The 22857-nt window shown below is 46.4% G+C and overlaps 1 long non-coding RNA gene across 1 annotated transcript; it reads left to right on the forward strand.

The window, feature by feature from the left end:
• Nucleotides 1-303: 303 nt before the first annotated feature.
• Nucleotides 304-8208, forward strand: LOC120996401. Its single transcript, XR_005777769.1, has 3 exons — nt 304-314; nt 662-664; nt 8089-8208. It is a non-coding gene; the product is annotated as an uncharacterized LOC120996401 (long non-coding RNA).
• The last annotated feature ends 14649 nt before the right edge of the window (nt 8209-22857 follow it).

Genomic DNA, 22857 nt, shown 5'->3' on the forward strand with positions numbered 1-22857 from the left:
ACTCAAAGTATGTTGTACCAAGCTAAAATTAGACTACACAAAATTGCTTCAAACAGCCTGGCCGTTATGAGGGCCTTCGAATCAGGCGATCATGCACCAGGATTCAAGGACATTAACTTGGGACTGGACAGTCCACCTGTGCAGAGGAGCTTGGGCCTCAGATGGGATCTCTCGGCTGACTCCTTCGGTTTTCAGATAAGTTGTGCAGACAAGCCATTCACAAAGCGAGGCGTCCTATCAGTGGTAAACAGCCTATTTGATCCGCTGGGATTTGTAGCGCCCATCACCATACAAGGTAAATCTCTACTGAGACAGTTTTCTGAAACAGTCAAGGATTGGGATACCCCACTTCCCTCCGAGAAAGAGCAAAAATGGGAAACCTGGAAGCGATCTTTGTGTGCCTTGGATGAGATCCACATCCCGAGATGCTATATTGAAACCTCAATTTCCTCTAGCATAAAGAAAGTACTCCACGTGTTCTCGGATGCCTCCACGGAGGCCATCGCAGCGGTCGCCTATCCGAAGGTGACAGAACCCAACAACCAAAATCACGTTGGAATAGTCTTTGGTCCAGAGTTTCTGCTTGAAGAGGCGGACGAATGTGTACAGGAAGTTTTCAGCATCCAGGACCCGGATAATGATCCAGAAATCCGCGCTGAAGTTAGTGCATTAGTCACTGGAACAAAGCAAACCGCCAGCTTCAGTTGTCAGCGCTTTGAACGTTTCTCCAGTTGGATGAGACCCATCGAGAACGTCCCTGATGGGTGAACAGGACTGTATCTAGCTTCGCAGATCTTCTCCATTCCAAGTTGGAAAACAGGACTAAACTATGTTTTGCATTCTAACATGTTTTCTTTTACAGGTTGTTTATATTTTATGGACATTCGTCATAGTGAAATCCCCAAAGTGAATTTCAGACGGGGAGTGTGCTGTTCCTTTCATATTGAATTTCTGCACTGTATTATTTCTTGTTTTACCTATGTTGTTTAAATCTATTGTTCTCTGCTGCCATCTCCTGGCCGGAATTTGTATGCTGCACGCTTCGTTCGTTGTCTATAAAGTTTTATGTCTGGGCGTGGTTTTAGCAGCCTTGGGCCTGGTCACTTCCTGTAGCCTTTTTTCAGTGCTGCATCCTTTGTGACTGGAGACACACACCTCGGCTTGTGAAGGCATCAGTTTTTGACCAGCAGTTGCCTCAGCAGTAGCCTCAGCAGTTAGCCTCAGAAAAGACATCCACATGACAGCATCTACTGCATTCCTGTATTGTATCACTGTATGACACTGCTCTGGATCAAATAAACCCACGTTTGATTGCATCCTCATGTCTACGTCTGGATCCATCTAACCTGAGCATCTGCCGGTCCGGTCTGCTCCACTGCTTGGATACGAAGGTAGGACAGTCACAAAGTCATTATCAGTTACACCTTCAATCGCCTTCATGTGGGGACAGAACATCTCCTTTTTAGGGGACATGGGGCTGAGGGTTTGGTTGTCCCCTTTCCTATTTTCTCTTTTCCTCTTTAGGGGTCTTTTGATTTTTTGTAAACGTTGGGTGAGGTCCCTGGAAGTGGGGTGATGATCTGGGTCACGTATTTGGCCTTCCTGATTATGTCAGGGGACCACTTTTTCCCCAGGGACAAGCACCTAATGTCATCTAATGGCCTAGCATATTCGCCTTGTAATTAGGTTCGGGGGCGCATAATGGTGCCTCCTGTCCCTGTCTCCATGTTTCTATCAGTAGTCTGTACCTGATGAAGGGGTTTCTTTACCCCAAAACGTGTTGTACCGTCTGCTATAAAAATAAAAAAGCTCCTGTTTGACAACAAAGGTTGGTTCTTTGCGCCATGGGATAATTTCTTTATCCTTTGGAACTATTTACCTCCTCAGGGACTCCAGGCAACCCTACGTGGAAGTGTTCGTATCCCTGGCTGCATGACCATCCAACCTTTGGGTTTTCATCACCCTCGATTAAGCCTACAATAGTGTTGTGCCTATCATTTGCACAGCCTGACAAGGTGAGCCTTCATTTTGGAGTCTTTAATATACTACCTGTTTATTACCCTATGGTGCGCCTGTTTAGTTTTTCCTAGAAAAACACCGCCTGTTATACTGTCTCCATGTTTGGCAGGTTGGAGGACCTGGCTAACACTGGGTCTCCTACCTCCCCAGGGCACACTTCATCCCTATGGCCAGGCAACTGTGTAATTTGAGAATATTTGCCCCGTTAGCAACCAGCGCTGTCATAGCCTATATGCAAGCATGCTGTTTTTTGTTGATGCACTCCTTGTAGACGCACTCTATGTACTGAACATGCTGGATGCGTGCACGGACACTACTGGCACGTACATGCGTGGTAACAGCTGGGCATCTGGGGGACATTTTTTAAGCAGTTCTCCTAACTTGACATGCATTTTGTGACAGTATGCTTTCACACCGCGGTGGTGTATGTGCAGTTGCAGTGGGGAGATGCCAATACCATGTGCAGTGGCCATGTTTGAGGTGGCCCCAATGCTGTGCTGGGTCCCCCGGACACCGTCAAGGTGTCACCACGTGTTTTTGCTCTCCGGAAAGGGATGGTAAGGCCTGGTGCACCCCAGTGGGAAATAAGTCCAGAGAGCCAGGGTCTGCAGTTAACCAGTGTGCTCCTTTACTGGAGGAATTCACGTGCAAAACAATACAGGCGAGGCACAGGGCTGGCTTCTCCAGTCTACTCCCTAGCAGAAGAAGAGTATGATGCTGAGGAAAGGCGTGGGCTAGCTGTCCCTCTCTCTCTTAGAAGGCTGGTACCCTGGTCAAAGGCTGGAGTCCCACAGTCTGTAGCTCAGCGTCTCCATCTCAGTGTCTTCTTCTGGTCATTCATACAGACTGGCATGAGTCTCCCTCTCAAAGCATTGGTCCCTAACTGCAGAACATTAGGGGATCTGACTGCTCTCCTTATATACCATTTCTAGCTAGACTGGAACCTTCTAGTGGGAGGGGTGGAGTGGAGAAACTCAGCACAAACAATTACAAAGTTACCACTCCCGTCTGGCATAGACTTACATTAGAGCTTCAATGACACTCAATGACAATGATACAGCAGTTTTTCCAGACATAACAACATAGCTAAAACCAAACATTCAAAAGGTCAGCCTGTCTGGTTTGGTGGTAAATAAGTCTGGATTTTTTCCCTCCGAAACATGCTCTTCTTTACACCCTATGATAGCTGTGGAAAATCACCAGCTTCTCATTCAAAGTATCATTCAAAGTCTCATCCAAAAGTCTCTCAGTATTCATTAACCCTTTCCACAGTGCCTCACAAACAGTGCAAATTAACAGGATATCTATCACTACATTCAAACAAAATACAGTTACACAGTATTAAACAGTGCAGGTTACTCTTTCAAGTGAAATAAAAGAATACGTTTCTAACTTTGCATAGGGGAAACAGGCAAGTGTCCACAAATGTCCAGACTTCACAGTACCTCAACTCCAGGGCACTACACATGTCCTTATGGAGTCCTAGGCTATGTGAGCCTTGTACATGATACAAAAGATTTTAATTGATTTGCACAGGTGCACTTTTTATTCATAATCACCAATTATGCAGTAAAATGGATCTAGCCCAGTGAATATGGAAAAATGAAATTTCACAGACGTAAGTTATGCTATATGGAATGATAGTCTCTATTATCTTTGAAATCATGATCACATCTTTGATTAGCTATATTGATGAACTGATTATGCACTTATGAAATGATTAACACATGGTTGTATACATATATGTTGTTTGGTACAAGGCTCAATTGAGTTGAGATGAAATGTTGCTGATGCGAGGGTGAATAAAGACGTCAACATTTTTTCACTTTATTTTGGAGTGCTGCCACTTTTTACATTTATAGTAGATAGGTAGATAGATAAAAACACAAAAAATAAGCCACACTCCAAATAAGGTGAAAGGTGGTGAACAAGTTTTTTCTGCCCATCTGCAATGATTCAGCCTAAATCAATGAGGCCTCATTGTTGTTAGGGTGGATAAAAGCGTGTTCACCACCCTTTGCCTGATTTTGAGTGCTGCCTCTTTTCTGCGTTTTTGATACTTGGACCTAGAGCCAGCAGTCTGGGAGGATTTGCACCTGCCACACCACTAACAAATGCTGCTGTCTTTTCTTTTTATAGATATATACAGTGAGTGCAGAATTATTAGGCAAATGAGTATTTTGACCACATCATCCTCTTTATGCATGTTGTCTTACTCCAAGCTGTATAGGCTCGAAAGCCTACTACCAATTAAGCATATTAGGTGATGTGCATCTCTGTAATGAGAAGGGGTGTGGTCTTATGACATCAACACCCTATATCAGGTGTACATAATTATTAGGCAACTTCCTTTCCTTTGGCAAAATGGGTCAAAAGAAGGACTTGACAGGCTCAGAAAAGTCAAAAATAGTGAGATATCTTGCAGAGGGATGCAGCACTCTTAAAATTGCAAAGCTTCTGAAGCGTGATCATTGAACAATCAAGCGTTTCATTCAAAATAGTCAACAGGGTCGCAAGAAGCGTGTGGAAAAACCAAGGCACAAAATAACTGCCCATGAACTGAGAAAAGTCAAGCGTGCAGCTGCCAAGATGCCACTTGCCACCAGTTTGGCCATATTTCAGAGCTGCAACATCACTGGAGTGCCCAAAAGCACAAGGTGTGCAATACTCAGAAACATGGCCAAGGTAAGAAAGGCTGAAAGACGACCACCACTGAACAAGACACACAAGCTGAAACGTCAAGACTGGGCCAAGAAATATCTCAAGACTGATTTTTCTAAGGTTTTATGGACTGATGAAATGAGAGTGAGTCTTGATAGGCCAGATGGATGGGCCCGTGGCTGGATTGGTAAAGGGCAGAGAGCTCCAGTCCGACTCAGACGCCAGCAAGGTGGAGGTGGAGTACTGGTTTGGGCTGGTATCATCAAAGATGAGCTTGTGGGGCCTTTTCGGGTTGAGGATGGAGTCAAGCTCAACTCCCAATCCTACTGCCAGTTTCTGGAAGACACCTTCTTCAAGCAGTGGTACAGGAAGAAGTCTGCATCCTTCAAGAAAAACATGATTTTCATGCAGGACAATGCTCCATCACACGCGTCCAAGTACTCCACAGCGTGGCTGGCAAGAAAGGGTATAAAAGAAGAAAATCTAATGACATGGCCTCCTTGTTCACCTGATCTGAACCCCATTGAGAACCTGTGGTCCATCATCAAATGTGAGATTTACAAGGAGGGAAAACAGTACACCTCTCTGAACAGTGTCTGGGAGGCTGTGGTTGCTGCTGCACGCAATGTTGATGGTGAACAGATCAAAACACTGACAGAATCCATGGATGGCAGGCTTTTGAGTGTCCTTGCAAAGAAAGGTGGCTATATTGGTCACTGATTTGTTTTTGTTTTGTTTTTGAATGTCAGAAATGTATATTTGTGAATGTTGAGATGTTATATTGGTTTCACTGGTAAAAATAAATAATTGAAATGGGTATATATTTGTTTTTTGTTAAATTGCCTAATAATTATGCACAGTAATAGTCACCTGCACACACAGATATCCCCCTAAAATAGCTAAAACTAAAAACAAACTAAAAACTACTTCCAAAAATATTCAGCTTTGATATTAATAAGTTTTTTGGGTTCATTGAGAACATGGTTGTTGTTCAATAATAAAATTAATCCTCAAAAATACAACTTGCCTAATAATTCTGCACTCCCTGTACATACAGTGAATTTATTTGAGTCCTATTGGCACAAAGAGAGAAGTTATTATAGACTAAGGTCTCATCTAAAATAGGTCACCTTGCTGTGGTAGATATGGCACAAATATGAATGAACAAACAATGAATGAACAAAAGACAAATGTAAATCCAATAAATATTTGGTGTGACAACCAGTGTTGAGCGAGCATGCTCTGCCGAACACTAATTTTACTCGAGCATCGCGATGCTCGGCACATCGCGGTGTTCGGCCGAACACCGCATGTGCTCAAGCGTGATGCTCAAGTCTCCTCTCCGCAAGTTTGTTGGATGCTACGCCATTCCCAGTTTGCAGGGCGGCGCAGGACACCACACTCTAAGTCAGACTAGTGCAACCAGGTGGTCGGTTGGATTGCAGCAGATAATGCTTGCAGTCGGTTAAGCACCATCCTGTCTTCCACAAAGTCCAGTCTCAGTAGCTAAGAGTCTGGTCAACAGAATCCTCACCCTGATCCTCCTTCCTCCCACCATGGAGAGTCTTGCCAAACATGTGATCCCACACTAGGAAATTCCAAGGACCTCTTTTTATCGCCATTCCTTGATTTGGGCCTCTCGACAAGCCCGCTTGAAGAGGGGCATGAGGGGATCGTGTGTCCTGATTCCCAAACTCTTGAGCATCCAGAGTCACAAGAAGATGACGGTGGGGAACAGCAATTATTGTTTCACGAAGTGGATAATGATGATGAGACACAGTTGCCAATAAGTCAACAGCAATTAGTGTCTCAAGAGGTTGATGAAGAGGATGAGACACAGTTGTCAATAAGTGAGGTTGTTGTTAGGTCAACAAGTCAGGAGGATGACCAGAGTGAGGAAGTGGAAGAGGAGGTGGTGGATGATAAAATCACTGACCCAACCTGTAAAGGTGGCAAGCTGAGCGAGGACAGCAGTACAGAGAGGGAGGGATCCGCAGCACCGCAACAGGCTGAAAGAGGCAGTGGGGTGGCAAAAGGGAGAAAGCAGGCCACACCAAACAGGCCCTCAACTGTTCCCCAGAGTGCGGACGATAAAAGAATTGTAATTTGCAACCTGTGCCGTACCAAAATGAGCAGGGGCGTGAACACTAGCACGCCTGGGTCCACAATCAGTGTCAGCGGGTCACACCACTACCTCCTCTTCCACTGTGTTACATGCTGGCCAATCCCCTGTCCAAGACGCAGGCCCGGATGCCTCTCGCCATGCACCTGGACCTTCGCAAGCACCATCAGTTAGCACATCCACTTCTGTGTCCCAGCGCAGCGAACAGATGTCTATACCCCAGGCCTTTGAATGAAATTGCTGGCCCTGGAAATGTTGCCATTTGGGCTTGTGGACACTGAGGCTTTCCGCAGCCTGATGGCGGTGGCCGTCCCGCGTTACTCTGTCCCCAGCCGCCAATATTTTTCACTGTGTGCAGTCCCAATCTTACACCAGCATGTGTCCCGTAACATCCCCCGTGCCCTGACCAACGCAGTATTAGGGAAGGTCCACTTAAAGACTGACACATGGACAAGTGCTTTTGGCCAGGGACGCTACATTTCCCTGATGGCACACTGGGTAAATGTTGTGGAGGCCGGGAGCGAGTCGTATCCTGGGATGGCACTGGTGTTACCGACGCCAAGGATTGCTGGCCCTGCTTCCATCAGGATTTCTGGCACCACGTACGTTAGAGGCTGCAACCCCCCCCCCCCTTCTCCTCCTCTGCCTGCTCCTCCACTTCCACCTCTGAATTATTATCTTGCAGCACCCGTCAGTAACTGGAAGCAGTATAGCACTGCAGTAGGGAAGCGGCAACAGGCCGTGCTTAAACTGGTCTGCTTAGGTGACAAACAGCACACCGCAGACTGAGCTGTGGCTCTCGCCACTCAACCTAGAACCAGGCATCGTTGTGTCTGATAATGGCCAAAATTGGTGGCGGCTTTGGAGCTCAGCAAGCTCACACACATACCATGCCTAGCCCACATGTTCAACCTAGTGGTTCAGAGGCTTCTCAAAACCTACCCCAATTTGCCGGAGCTACTGGTGAAGGTGCGCCGCGTTTGTGACCATTTCTGCAAATCATCGACAACTTCCGCCGGTCTGGCAACGCTGCAGCAGCGCTTGCAATTGCCAGCTCACCCACTGTTGTGTGACGTGAGCACGCACTGGAACTCAACGTTCCACATGTTGGCCAGGCTTTGTGAGCAGCAGAGGGAAGTAGTGGAATACCAGCTGCAACATGGTCGTCGCCTTTCCAGTCAGCTTCCTCTCTTCACAAGCGACGAGTGGGCATTGATGTCTGACCTCTGTGAGGTTTTATGCAACACAGATGGTGATCGGCGATATTGCTATTATCAGCATATTAGATAATGAGAGAGAAAAAAGAAATGAATCGCACATCTACTGCTAATGCTATGATCTCATCCCTGCATTCCTGCAGGAGACAGCACTGAATAGCGCATGTGTACTACCTCCATGCTACATGCTAAATAAGGCAATTTGTGTACATTTTGATCAAAAGGCAATAAGCCCACTCACCACGCCAAGGTTGCCTCTATGAGTGGGTCCTAACCTAAAAATTGGCGCGGCGCTACACGGCGACGGCCAGCGCTGTAGCGCAATCCCGGCCGGCGGCGGGACCCAGTGGCCAGACAGCACCCCTGCTGCCTGACCATGCCAAACCTAGCTCTGGGTCCCACCAACCAGCCAGGAAAACAGCACAGCGGCCCCCATGCAGCACCGTACCATGTGAACAGTTGTCAAAGCTCACCTGCTCTGAAGCTCACAGGAACTCCAACTGAGAGCATGATAGGCTAATTTAACCCCTACTACTAAATACTAGGCTAATTAAAATCACCTGGCTAGTGGAAGGAGTGCAGATCCAGGGACAGAGTTCTATGTATTAAATAATGAGAGAGAAAAAAGAAATGAATCGCACATCCACTGCTAATGCTATGATCTCATCCCTGCGTTCCTGTAGGAGACAGCACTGAATAGCGCATGTGTACTACCTCCATGCTACATGCTAAATGAGGCAATTTGTGTACATTTTGATCAAAAGGCAATAAGCCCACTCACCACGCCAAGGTTGCCTCTATGAGTGGGTCCTAACCTAAAAATTGGCGCGGCGCTACACGGCGACCGCCAGCGCTGTAGCGCGATCCCGGCCGGCGGCGGGAAGTGGGATAACCATTCTGTGTCTACACAAACGCTCGCTACTCACAATTAAGACGGACGCTTTGCATGTGGAAGAGGTGGAAATGGGGGAAGACAGTACACAGGGTGATAGCCAGACCACCCTCAGTTCGTCTTCTCATCGTGAATTGGATGATGATGAGGAGGAGGAGTAGGCGGAGCAGGAGACGGTTCCCTCCGCTACAGAGGGTAGTACCCATGGAAGTTTTATTCCATCTGTTCGGCGTGGATGGGTAGAAGAGGATGAGGAGATTGAGAGTCATCCTCCTGATGAGGACAGCGGTCTTGTCTGTTGGGACTCTGGCATACATGGCTGACTTTATGTTAGGCTGCCTTTCCCGTGATCCTCACGTTGTACGAATTTTGTCCAACGCCAATTACTGGTCGTTCACCCTTCTAAACCCCCGCTACAAAGAGAACTTCTCATCTCTCATTCCTGTGGTGGAGAGAACGAGCAAAATGCTGCACTACCAGAAGGTCAACACTTATATACAAAAAATTATACCTCAATGCACCAGGTGCGTATGTGCAGAGATATGTCATACTTCCTATAAATATATTTACCATATGTAGACTGAGTATATATAAAATTTAACTTTTACTATGATTTCACTTAAATACGTTGGTGGTAGCAGTGAGACAGAGACAATAGACTTACATACAAATAAACACTTATTGTGCCACCTAATAAGACCACAGTAAGATAGTACTGGGTGGGTCTTACCCCGTCCTGTAGATACACGGTCAGGGTTGGTGGGTGGCGGCAATGCTCTAGTGTGGTCGCAGGCACTTGTGTCCAGTTGTTAGAATAATATGGCAATCTGGATACTCCTATTATGCCCTGGTCTAGAGCCCTCCCTATATAGATGGTCGGGGGCTATCCTCATAGAGCTGCCTCAACGACACGGAGCGCTCGCCCCGACAGGGGCGACCCCATACGGAACCTGTCCCTATCTGGGACCTATTCCCTAAAGGTCCCTTACTGAATGGCCCTACATGCCATGTTTCGTTCCATAAAATGGAGCTCATCAGGGGCTCATTGAAATCAGAAGGTTTCTACAAAATACACAAAAAGAAATATGCATGGCGTAGTTACTACCAAGTGCCTATTATAATACATATTTAAACAGCATTAGGTATATGGTCTCCAACTTACTGTTTCGGTAGAGAATTGCTTGTAAATACAAGATGGTAAGAACGGTCAGTGGTACGCGTCCCTGCCGGGGTATGGAGAAGTGTCCCCAATAATACCCTCGCCTCACCTCACTGCTGAATGCCGGCAGTGTAGGAACACAGCCCATTCAGCCGCCTCACCTTTTAAAATCAGCGCCTCCAGCTGTTACCGCCCTCCTGCTCCACCTTCCCCCGGTGGAACGCATGTGGAACGCACGCTGTTTCCATGCGCTCCACTCCACCGGAAGTCAGTGTCACATGACCGCTCGGGCTACCGGAAGTACATGTGGATGTGTCCGAGCGTCACCCATCGCATAGCAACACACTGCATGTACTTACAGGCTATGCACCCCCACATCTGTAGTTTCCATGAACACCTTTTTCCAGCCCGGCCTTAAAAACCTGGCTGGAAAAAGGTGTTCATGGAAACTACAGATGTGGGGGGTGCATAGCCTGTAAGTACATGCAGTGCGGAAAATCATTTAGGAGCTGCAATACAGGAAAAACATACATTATCAGGGATCTGATAAACTGTAAAACCATGGGGGTTGTCTATAAAATCACATGTTCCTGTAACAAGGAATATGTGGGCAAAACAAAAAGGGAGCTGAGACGAAGAATCGGAGAGCACATAAATGATGTCCATAATAGCAGGGACACCGTGGTCTCGCGCCATGTGCGTACTGAGCATGGCGGGGACCCAAGGTGCCTTTCGTTTATGGGAATCGAAAAAGTGAGGCCACCTGTGCGAGGTGGGGACTGGGATAAGAGAATCCTCCAATGCGAGGCAAGGTGGATTTTTTACCTGAAGACACTATACCCCAACGGCCTCAATGAGCAACAGAGCTTTACGTGCTTTATCTGAATATCCGGCTGATATGATGGTTAGGACCGGTCCCACATCTGTTTATAAATTCTAATATCTAAGGAGGGTAGGAATTTACCGTCTTATATCCCCCTCCCCCCTCCCTCTGCACTAGCCTAGATATGATCTCATTGTTAAATCTTAAATATCTAGGACATGAACTTTCTGATAAAGCCAAAAAATACCCCCTATTGTGGAATAAGTGTAAAAATTATTTTTTGTCTTATGTATATCTAATGACAAAAATATTATTACTCTGCAATTTCCTTGTGGCACATAAATGGACCTGTGTGTCCACTATTCTTCCCTCTCATAAGTACTGTATGGCCAAGTGCATGCAGAAACTAGTATGGAGGGAAACCTGTTAAAGAAATCCACCTCTGAATGATTGTATTCTCTAGAACTGCTGTCCGGCATCTGAGACGGCTGATCAGCGTGGAGTGCCTGCGCGTCATCCGGTTGCTATGCGATGGGTGACGCTCGGACACATCCGCATGTACTTCTGGTAGCCCGAGCGGTCATGTGACACTGACTTCCGGTGGAGTGGAGCGCATGGAAACAGCGTGCGTTCCACATGCGTTCCACCGGGGGAAGGTGGAGCAGGAGGGCGGTAACAGCTGGAGGCGCTGATTTTAAAAGGTGAGGCGGCTGAATGGGCTGTGTTCCTACACTGCCGGCATTCAGCAGTGAGGTGAGGCGAGGGTATTATTGGGGACACTTCTCCATACCCCGGCAGGGACGCGTACCACTGACCGTTCTTACCATCCTGTATTTACAAGCAATTCTTTACCGAAACAGTAAGTTGGAGACCATATACCTAATGCTGTTTAAATATGTATTATAATAGGCACTTGGTAGTAACTACGCCATGCATATTTCTTTTTGTGTATTTTGTAGAAACCTTCTGATTTCAATGAGCCCCTGATGAGCTCCATTTTATGGAACGAAACATGGCATGTAGGGCCATCCAGTAAGGGACCTTTAGGGAATAGGTCCGTATGGGGTCACCCCTGTCGGGGAGAGCGCTCCGTGTCGTTGAGGCAGGTCTATGAGGATAGCCCCCGACCATCTATATAGGGAGGGCTCTAGACCAGGGCATAATAGGAGTATCCAGATTGCCATATTATTCTAACAACTAGACACCAGTGCCTGCAACCACACTGGAGCATTGCCGCCACCCACCAACCCTGACCGTGTATCTACAGGACGGGGTAAGACCCACCCAGTACTATCTTACTGTGGTCTTATTAGGTGGCACAATAAGTGTTTATTTGTATGTAAGTCTATTGTCTCTGTCTCACTGCTACCACCAACGTATTTTAAGTGAAATCATAGTAAAAGTTAAATTTTATATATACTCAGTCTACATATGGTAAATATACTACCAGAAGGTCCTTGTGGAAAAATTTCTCCAAAAATTTCTGGCTATAGAGTACATAGTTCCTTGGGTTACCGAGGAGGGGAGACAAGGGGAGCACACAGCAGTTCCAACAGAGGAAGGGCAACATTCTCCAAGGCCTGGGACAGTTTTATGACACCCAGCCAGCACCCTCAACCTGATGCGCGGCCTAGTGTCACAAGGAGGGAAACATTTTGGAAGATGGTGAAGGAGTACGTAGCAGACCGTGTCAGCATCCTCAGTGATCCCTCTGTGCCCTACAACTATTGGGTGTACAAGCTGGACATGTGGCACGAACTGGCGCTCTATGCCTTGGAGGTGCTGGCCGGCCCCACCCCCAGCGTTTTGTCAGAGCGTGTATTTAGTGCTGCTGGCGACATAATTACTGATAAGTGCATCCGCCTGTCAACTGAAAATGCTGACCAGTTGACTCTTATAAAAATGAACAAGGCCTGGATTGCCCCTGACTTCTCTACTCCACCAGAGGAAAGTGGCAGAACATAAAGGCACTCTAAATGTGTATTGTAATACACTGTATTCCCATGTACCCCTTCCATCACTAAAAAGGGTATATGGTTCAATATCCCTTTTCTTGTCCTCCTCCTCCATCATATCAACATGCTTATTAGGCTGCCCTCGCTCCTAATGTTTTAAAGGGTCAGTTCAGCAGCAGGCCCTCACCCATAATGTTTTAGAGGGTCACCAGCAGGCCCTCGCCCATAATGTTTTTGAGGGTCACCAGCAGGCCCTCAACCATGTTTTTGAGGGTCACCAGCAGGCCCTCACCCATAATGTTTTAGAGGGTCACCAGCAGGCTCTCGTCCATAATGTTTTTGAGGGTCACAAGCAGGCCCTCGCCACCCATAATGTTTTAGAGGGTCACCAGCAGGCCCTCGCCCATAATGTTTTTAAGGGTCACCAGCAGGCCCTCACCCATAATGTTTTAGAGGGTCACCAACAAGCCCTTGTTCATAATGTTTTTAAGGGTCACCAGCAGGCCCTCGCCCATAATGTTTTAGAGGGTCACCAGCAGGCCCTCACCCATAATGTTTTAGAGAGTCACCAGCAGGTCCTCGCCCATAATGTTTTTGAGGGTCACCAGCAGGCCCTCATCCATAATGTTTCAGAGGGTCACCAGCAGGCCCTCGCCCAAAATGTTTTAGAGGGTCACCAGCAGGCCCTTGTTCATAATGTTTTTGAGGGTCACCAGCAGGCCCTCGCCCCTAATGTTTTAGATGGTCAGATCAGCAACAGGCACTCGCCCCTAATGTTTTAGAGGGTCAGCTCAGCAGCAGACCCTCACCCCTAATGTTTTAGATGGTCAGATCAGCAGGCCCTCGCCCCTAATGTTTTAGATGGTCAGATCAGCAGCAGGCACTCGCCCCTAATGTTTTTGAGGGTCAGCTCAGCGGCAGACCCTCACCCCTATTGTTTTAGATGGTCACATCAGCAGCAGGCCCTCACCCCTAATGTTTTAGATGGTCACATATGCAGCAGACCCTCGACCCTAATGCTTTAGTTCAGATCAGCAGCAGGCACTCGCTCCTAATGTTTTAGAGGGTCAGCTCAACAGCAGACCCTCGCCCCCTAATGTTTTAGATGGTCATAACAGCAGGCCCTTGCTCCAATCATTTTTGAGGGTCACCAACAGGCCATCAATCATAATTTTTCAAGGGTGTGTAGGATGCCCTCCTTTATGTGTAATAAAGGGTGTATTGTAGTTCCGGTTCCTTGTAATTGTTGGCAGCCCTTTCACTTAGTGCATAGTGTAGGAGTCCCACTACATAAACAATTGTACCACAATGTGAATGAGGCCCTCCTTTATGTGATATACAGGTTGTATCGGAGTGCCTCTTCCTTGTAATTTTTGGCAGCACTTGCACTTTATATACAAGTAAATATACAAGAAAGAATGTTTCCTAACAATTTTTCCTCTAAAATCGATTTTATCTTTGGTTTTGTGCGTATTATTGTAAGTCTGTAAAAGTGGCAACATCTTTCCCAGCAGCGACCTGGGAGTCCAAGATGCATCCAAACATCCTCCTCATGCTGTTCCTGAACCATTTCAGTGGTGTTTCCATCAATTTCTGACCTTTTCCTGTGAACCAGTCACCCTCCCCTCTTCAGAGCAGGGGGTGCCTGGTTTAATGCTCTGGTTCTCCCATTGACTTCCATTGTGCTCGGGTGCTCTGTAGAGCACCCGAGCGTCCCGAGGTGCTCGACCAACACTAGTGACAACCCTGTACCTTTAAAACAGCAGCTTTTAGGTACATTTGCACAGAGTGTTTGAAGTAAATCGGCGTGGAGGTTGTTTCAAACTTCTCCTATGGATGTAGGCCTGCTCAGATCGTTCTGTTTCTTCATGTAATCCTTGACTCGATGATGTTGAGATCATCGACCTGTGATATCATCACTTCCAGAGCTCCTTGTTCTTGTTTACGCTATAGATAGTTCTTAAAGGGGTTATCGAGGAAAATATATGTATGACTTATCCTCAGGATAGGTCATCAGTATCAGATCTGTGGGCGTGCGACACCCGGGACCACCGTTGATCAACTGCAGCCTCTTCCTAGGCCAGTGTCATCACTGTACATTGGTCACATGGCCAATGGGGCTGAGCTGCAATACCAAGCACTGCCACTATACGATATGGCGCTGTCTTTAGAAAGCTGCTAGGAGCTGGCTGCACTCACCAGAGTTGAAGTACATGAAGTACAGAGAGTACAGACAGGACAGACTGTGGTAATGTAGGGCTGTGGTAATGGAGACTGCAGATAAGAACTGCTGCTCATAAGCCACATTCCCACCTCCTCTCTGTACTTCATGTCTCCTCATGAACTCCATTCCTACAGATATTCAGCTGAAGATCTTATCATCTGTAGTCAGGATCATAATACCTGACAAGTAGAGCAGAGAGGAGGATGAGGCAGCACTTTACCTAAGTAACTTGTCCTGCTGTGTGATTAGGGACAGAGTCCCCTTAAGTAGATGGTGTTGGTGATACCCAGGTGTAGGAATGCCAGAGGGGTGTAAAAGTAGACTACAATGTCCCTTTAGATGTGGCTGTTCACGTGTCATGGTGCTCCTACCTGGATATCCGGGAACCCCAAGCGTTGGCGTCCACGGCAGAGTGAATAGGGTGAATAGTTGAGGGATTTGTAGAATTAATTGAGCCCAGACCTTGTATATAGTTGTTAGCAGCTTTATTTGAGTAAACTTTCATCAGAAAAACAATCTTCCAACTTTGTCTTGGTTACCGGTAGGTTTTAGCATAAAATGGCAGGCAAAAACAATCTCGGCTCTGCTATGCTGACAGGCTTAAATAGGAACTTTTCCTCTGCTGTATGCTGCAACTTCTATCTCTGTTGTCTGTCTCTTGATTAGGGCACTTTTCCTTTGCTGTAAGAGGCTCCAAGCTGTGTCCTCTACATCCAGTGTTCTGCTGGCTTACTTTGCTTAGCTGTGGTAAGCTAGGTCTTTCCCCTAGAAGGGGGGTAAGCTGAACTGACTTCCTTCCTTAGCGAGGGTCAGAATGGAGAGAGGGTTCCATTCCCTCTAACAGTAGCACTGCCAAGTCTGCTGCCACCTCTGGTGAACCAGGTACATTACATGAACACAACAGTTTCAAACATAGGAAATGCACAATATGGAGGACCTGGGCAAAATATATAGAATGGCACCGTACCAGCATACACAGATAGGAGCAGGGCGTAATAATGGTAATGCCTTACATTTACTAATAGGATGGCAGCCATTTTATTTCTCCTAATTATTGCTCCCCAGATAAAACGAGCTATTATAAATAATGAAAGATATTTGGGAATATATTTATAATAAAATATGTAAGGGATTTCTCTCTCTCAGGGGGTCAGCGATGACAGACTTCTCATCAAACAGGGGGTTTTCAAGCTCAAACAGTGCTTTATTTGTCACACAATCACACATCCAAGTTTGGCATCACTCGGCACATGACAACGTGTTACATCAACACAAAACAATAAACGCTTGCCCGGCTAGGCACTCACTATACAGAGGTCTCCCTAACTCATCTCTAGCTCAGTGTTCACACTGTGGTATTCGGCTCAGGTCAGACAGCCTCCTAGCTGTGACCAGTGCAACCCACCAGTCCTCCTGGTGGAAGCAGTGAAATACAGTACCGTGGGGGGATATGGTCTAGCAGTCCTCCTGACTCTGACCGTCAGACACCTCTCTTCTTCAGGCGTTGCTGGGTCCCCCCAAACTCAGGCTTCCTCAGCCTTGTGGCCACCCAGCCCTCCTGGCTGGAACCACACAGGCCCTTTGCAGGCGTCCTTCTCTATTCCCTCTCACACACTGAGGATTGATTTATCCACAAGTGATTATCGCACCTGGACTCACCTCAGGCCAGGTTACCGTGGGGAAAACACAGCAAGTCATACCATACATCTCCTCTAATAGGTTTACTGCACCACTCTAGGAGACACATATCTTCCCTCATACAGTGAGGAAAAAAAAGTACAGTGGATATAAAAAGTCAGGTTAAAATGTCAGGTTTTTGTGATGTAAAAAAAATGAGGCAAAAATAAATAATTATAGAACTTTTTCCACCTTTAATGTGACCTATAAACTGTACAACTCAATTGAAAAACAAACTGAAATCTTTTAGGTGGAGGGAAGAAAAAATATAAAAATAAAATAATATGGTTGCATAAGTGTGCAACACCCTTAAACTAATACTTTGTTGAAGCACCTTTTGATTTTTTTACAGCACTCAGTCTTTTTGGGTATGAGTCTATCAGCATGGCACATTTTGACTTGGCAAGATTTGCCCACTCTTCTTTGCAAAAACACTCCAAATCTGTCAGATTGCGAGGGCATCTCCTATGCACAGCCCTCTTCAGATCACCCCACAGATTTTCAATCGGATTCAGATCTGGGCTCTGGCTGGGCCATTCCAAAACTTTAATCTTCTTCTGGTGAAGCCATTCCTTTGTTGATTTGGATGTATGCTTTGGGTCGTTGTCATGCTGAAAGATGAAGTTCCTCTTCATGTTCAGCTTTCTAGCAGAAGCCTTAAAGGGGTTATCCAAGTTATATTTATTGATGACCTATCCTCAGGATAGGTCATCAATATCAGATCGGTGGGGGTCCGACACCCGGCACCCCCTCCGATCAGCTGTTTGAATAGAAGGCATGTGCGGTGTCAGCGCTGCCTCCTCTTCACTGTTTACCTTCTAGCCGTTGCATCTGCAGTGGTGAGCAGGTGTAATTACACCCAAGCCTTCCTATTGAAATGAATGGGACGGCTTGGGTGTCATTACACCTGCTCACCACTGCAGATGCAACGGCTAGAACAGTGGTGGGCAACCTTTTTTTTCAACTGAGCCAAATCTCGCCAAAACCACGATTGAAATTTATTTTGAGAGCCACATTTTTAAAACCGAAAATACAGTCAGTGACGCCTCCTTTGGCCTGAGCGCCGCACGGCACACATGTAGGCAGGACAGCCGCAGGCTGCCGCCCCCGAGAGGAGGGAGGGCAGCGGGCGCCCGGCACACAGAACAGTGCTCCAGACTAAAAAAAATTCCTAGTAGCCATTGGCTCCTGAACTGAAAGATTTAGGAGCCAAATCAAATTTTTAGTCGCCAAATCGAAACTGAATCAAAATTTTGGTATCGTGACAACGCTACGCCGATCAGATCGGCGTAGGGTTGTTTTGAAACCAAAATTTTGATTCGCTTTCGTCACCATAAAAAAGTATTGTGATACTCAATACCGTGCAAAAAAAACAAAACACCAAAAAAAGCCACGTGCATTTCGCATTTTATGAAACATTCGGCCCATAATAGAACAGTCCTATCCTATTTTTTGGGGTGACAAGGTGACTAAAAAGGCTATGTAATATGTTTATTTATTTATTGTTTATATATTTTATATGTAAAATTGGGAAAGGGGGGATTTAAACTTAATATTTTAAAGTACTTTCACACTAGCGTTTTTCATTTCCGGCACTGAGTTCCGTCACAGGGGCTCTATACCGGAAAATAACTGATCAGTTTTATCCCCATGCATTCTGAATGGAGAGTAATCCGTTCAGGATGCATCAGGATGTCTTCAGTTCAGTCATTTTGACTGATCAGGCAAAAGATAAAACCGTAACGGTTTTATCTCCGGCGAAAAAAAAATGAAGACTTGCCTGAATGCCGGCTCCGGCATTTTTCCCCATAGGAATGTATTAGTGCTGGATCCGGCATTCAAAATACTGGAATGCACCCGCACTAAATCCGGACCCATTCACTTCTATGGGGCTGTGCACATGAGCGGTGATTTTCACACATCACTTGTGCGTTGCGTGAAAATCGCAGCATGCTCTGTTGTGCGTTTTTCGCGCAATGCAGGCCCCATAGAAGTTAATGGGGCTGTGTGAAAATCGCAAGCAAGTGCGATTTTCACGCATGGTTCCTAGGATGAAAGTCTATTCACTGTATTATTTTCCCTTATAACATGGTTATAAGGAAAAATAATAGCATTCTGAATACAGAATGCATAGTAGAAGGTCAATATAATAAACATTGGTGGCGCAGTGCGCCCCCCCCCATCACCCCAATATAATAAACATTGGTGGTGCAGTGCGCCCCCCCTCAATATAATAAACATTGGTGGCGCAGTGCGCCCCCCATCACCCCCAATATAATAAACATTGGTGGCGCAGTGCGCCCCCCCATCACCCCAATATAATAAACATTGGTGGCGCAGTGCGCCCCCCCCATCACCCCAATATAATAAACATTGGTGGCACAGTGTGCCCCCCCTCAATATAATAAACATTGGTGGCGCAGTGCGCCCCCCCATCACCCCAATATAATAAACATTGGTGGCGCAGTGCGCCCCCCCATCACCCCAGTATAATAAACATTGGTGGCGCAGTGCGCCCCCCCATCACCCCAATATAATAAACATTGGTGGCGCAGTGCGGCCCCCCCTCAATATAATAAACATTGGTGGCGCAGTGGGCAGTGCCAATGAGGGTTAAAAAATAAAAAAATAATTAACTCACCTCCTCCAATTGATCGTCTCCTGTTCTTACTTCTTTCTAGTTTCTTCAGGACGCAGGACCTGTGGTGACATCACTGTGCTCATCACATGATCCATCACCATGGTAATGGGCCATGTGATGAGCTCAGTGACGTCACCACAGGTCCTGAAGAAACTAGAAAGAAGTAAGAACAGGAGACCGGCAGCTACCTGATCAACTGGAGGAGGTGAGTTAATTTTCTTTTATTATTTTTAACCCTCATTGGCACTTCTCACTGTGCCACCAACGTTTATTATACTGGGGGGGGGGGGGGGGGGAACCGCACTGTGCCACCAATGTTTATTATACTGGGGGGGGGGGGCGCACTGTGCCACCAACGTTTATTATACTGGGGGGGGGGGGCGCACTTATTATACTGGGGGGGGGGCGCACTGTGCCACCAACGTTTATTATACTGGGGGGGGGGGGGGGCGCACTGTGCCACCAACGTTTCTTATACAAATACAGGAGGCGGGTGCCGGAATCAAATAGCCGGCACCCGACCTTTGTGACAGGGAGCTGCGATCAGCGGCAGTTAACCCCTCAGGTACCGCACCTGAAGGGTTAACTCAACTGCAGCGGATCGCAGCTCCCTGTCATAGAGGTCGGGTGCCGGCTATTTGATTCCGGCACCCGCCTCCTGTATTTGTATTAACAGGTCAGTTTTCTTCATTGGTGGCGCAGTGGCCACAGCCCCTCCCCTCCTCCTCCCGTCTCTTCTTATTGGCAGCGGCGGGGGCAGCAGCAGCACAGGGGGGAGGGAGAGACTCCTCCTGCGCTGCTGAGAACGATCATCTCCTGTGCCCGCCGCTGTATTGAGCAGAGCTGCGGCGGCGGGTCCAGTCGCAAATGGCATCTGGAGCCCTGCAGAAGAGCCGCATTAAAGTGTGTAAAGAGCCGCATGTGGCTCGCGAGCCGCGGCTTGCCGACCACTGGGCTAGAAGGTAAACAGTGAAGAGGAGGCAGCGCTGACACCGCACATGCCTTCTATTCAAACAGCTGATCGGAGGGGGTGTCGGACCCCCGCCGATCTGATATTGATGACCTATCCTGAGGATAAGTCATCAATAAATATAACTTGGATAACCCCTTTAAGGTTTTGTGCCAATATTGACTGGTATTTGGAACTGTTCATAATTCCCTCTAGCTTAACTAAGGCCCCAGTTCCAGCTGAAGAAAAACAGCCCCTTGGCATGATGCTGCCACCACCATGCTTTACTGTGGGTATGGTGTTCTTTTGGTGATGTGCAGTTTTGTTTTTTGCGCCAAACATATCTTTTGGAATTATGGCCAAAAAGTTCAACCTTGGTTTCATCAGACCATAACATCTGTTCCCACATGTGTAACACCCCAGAGTTGTGTTACAAAACTCTTTTACCCCGCTACAACCTGTTAAGGGCATTAACCTTGTCATCAAATGTAATTTCACATAATATTCTCACAAATGTGCATTATAAAGCCTTGTAAATATATATTGCTGTAATTTCTATGTTCACCAGCAGGTGGCAATGTGTTCAGCAAGGACTTAGCTACAGTTTAGTGTTTCTAAACTGGAATAGTTTATTCCAGTTTAGCTCCCACCTCTATGAGCAGAAGTGGGCTGGCCCATATCCTGCCTCATGGGGAGAGAAGGAAGTTAGTGTTAGTGTAACCCACCCCCTGCTAGGGGTAGGGTGTGTGTGTAGGAGCTCCCAGATATAGGCATCCAAAGCCAGTATCTTGTCTCGGCTGAGACAATTGATCATCATCCCCAGCCTGAGCCTTGCAGCCTCAGCTGGAAGAAAGCAATCAGACACCTCCATTTACAGGAAGAAGCATACCCTGAGACAATAACTGTGAGTGCCGTCCAGAGACCCCTAGTCAGTCCCCAAGACAGCAGAAGATAGATAGTGCAGAAGATATATTCCTGCCACATTGCAGAGCTACTAAGCAGACGTCCTTTTCCTGCAAAAAGCTCCAGGCACATGATAGAGCAGAAGATAATTTTCCTGCCAATACCTGCTTGGACCTAAGACTAATGCTGTATCTTGCTTGGATGAAAGCTGCCACTAGTAAAGACAAGTTTGAACTTTACTCAAGGTCTGGATCTTAATTACTGCTGCAAATTCCTCTATTACTCCTACTAGCATCACACTCATTTTATTGAAAGTGAACCAGGATCCAGGAGTCCAGCCGTACCCAGGTAGGAGACACCGTTGACACCATTACTACTACCACACAGAGGACATTACACCACTCTGGCATTCCTAATCTGGTTCGTGAGTTACAACACCTTAAAGGGCCCTGCGTTAGTACCCTGCGCACGCTGCAATTAGAGTCACAAACAAACTATAGACTATTATACCCATATCCTGACCCACTGCATAATTTGGCGTCCGTGTAACTTCACCCACGGTCCGGCTCATTGCACATGCTTTTGGGAGACTTCAGATGTGTTTTTGTAAAATGTAGCCTGGCTTGGATGTTTTTCTTCGTAACAAAAGGCTTTCGTCTTGCCACTCTACCCCATAGTCGAGACATATGAAGAATATGGGAAATTGTTGTCACATGTACCACACAGCCAGTACTTGCCAGATATTCCTGCAGCTCCTTTAATGTTGCTGTAGGCCTCTTGGTAGCCGCCCAGACAAGTTTTCTTCTTTTCATAAATTTTGGAGGGACGTCTAGTTCTTGGTAATGTCACTGTTGTGCCATATTTTCTCCACTTGATGATGACTGTCTTCACTGTGTTCCATGGTATATCTAATGCCTTGGAAAATTATTTTGTACCCTTCTCCTGACTGATACCTTTTAGCAATGAGATCCCTCTGATTCTTTGGAAGCTGTCTGTGGACCATGTCTTTTGCTGTGGGATGCGACTAAGAAAATTTCAGAAAAGACCAACTAGAGCAGCTGAACTTTATTTTGGGTTAATCAGAGGCACTTTAAATGATGGCAGGTGTATGCTGACTCCTATGTAACATGATTTTGATGTGATTGCTTAATTCTGAACACAGCTACATTCCAGTTATAAGAGGGTGGTGTGCACACTTATGCAACCACATTATTTTAGTTTTTTGTTTTGTTTTCTTCCCTCCACCTTAAAGATTTCAGTTTGTTTTTTAATTGAGTGGTACAGTTAATAGGTCACATTAATGTGGGAAAAGTTCTGAAATGATTTAGCTTTGTCTCATTTTTTCAACAGCTCAGAAACCTGACATTTTTAACAGGGGTGTGTAGACTTTTTATAGCCACTGTATTTGAACACCCTGCGATTTTGCAAGTTCTCCCACTTAGAAATCATGGAGTGGTCTGAAATTCACATTGTAGGTGCATTCCCACTCTGAGAGGACAGAATAAATAAATAAAAAATCAGGAAATCACATTGTATGATTTTTTTAAATAATTTATTTGTCTTGCACTGCTGAACATAAGTATTTGAACACCTGAGAAACAGCAAGAATTCTGGC

Source organism: Bufo bufo, chromosome 1 (assembly GCF_905171765.1).
Source record: "Bufo bufo chromosome 1, aBufBuf1.1, whole genome shotgun sequence".
NCBI classification, from domain to species: domain Eukaryota; kingdom Metazoa; phylum Chordata; class Amphibia; order Anura; family Bufonidae; genus Bufo; species Bufo bufo.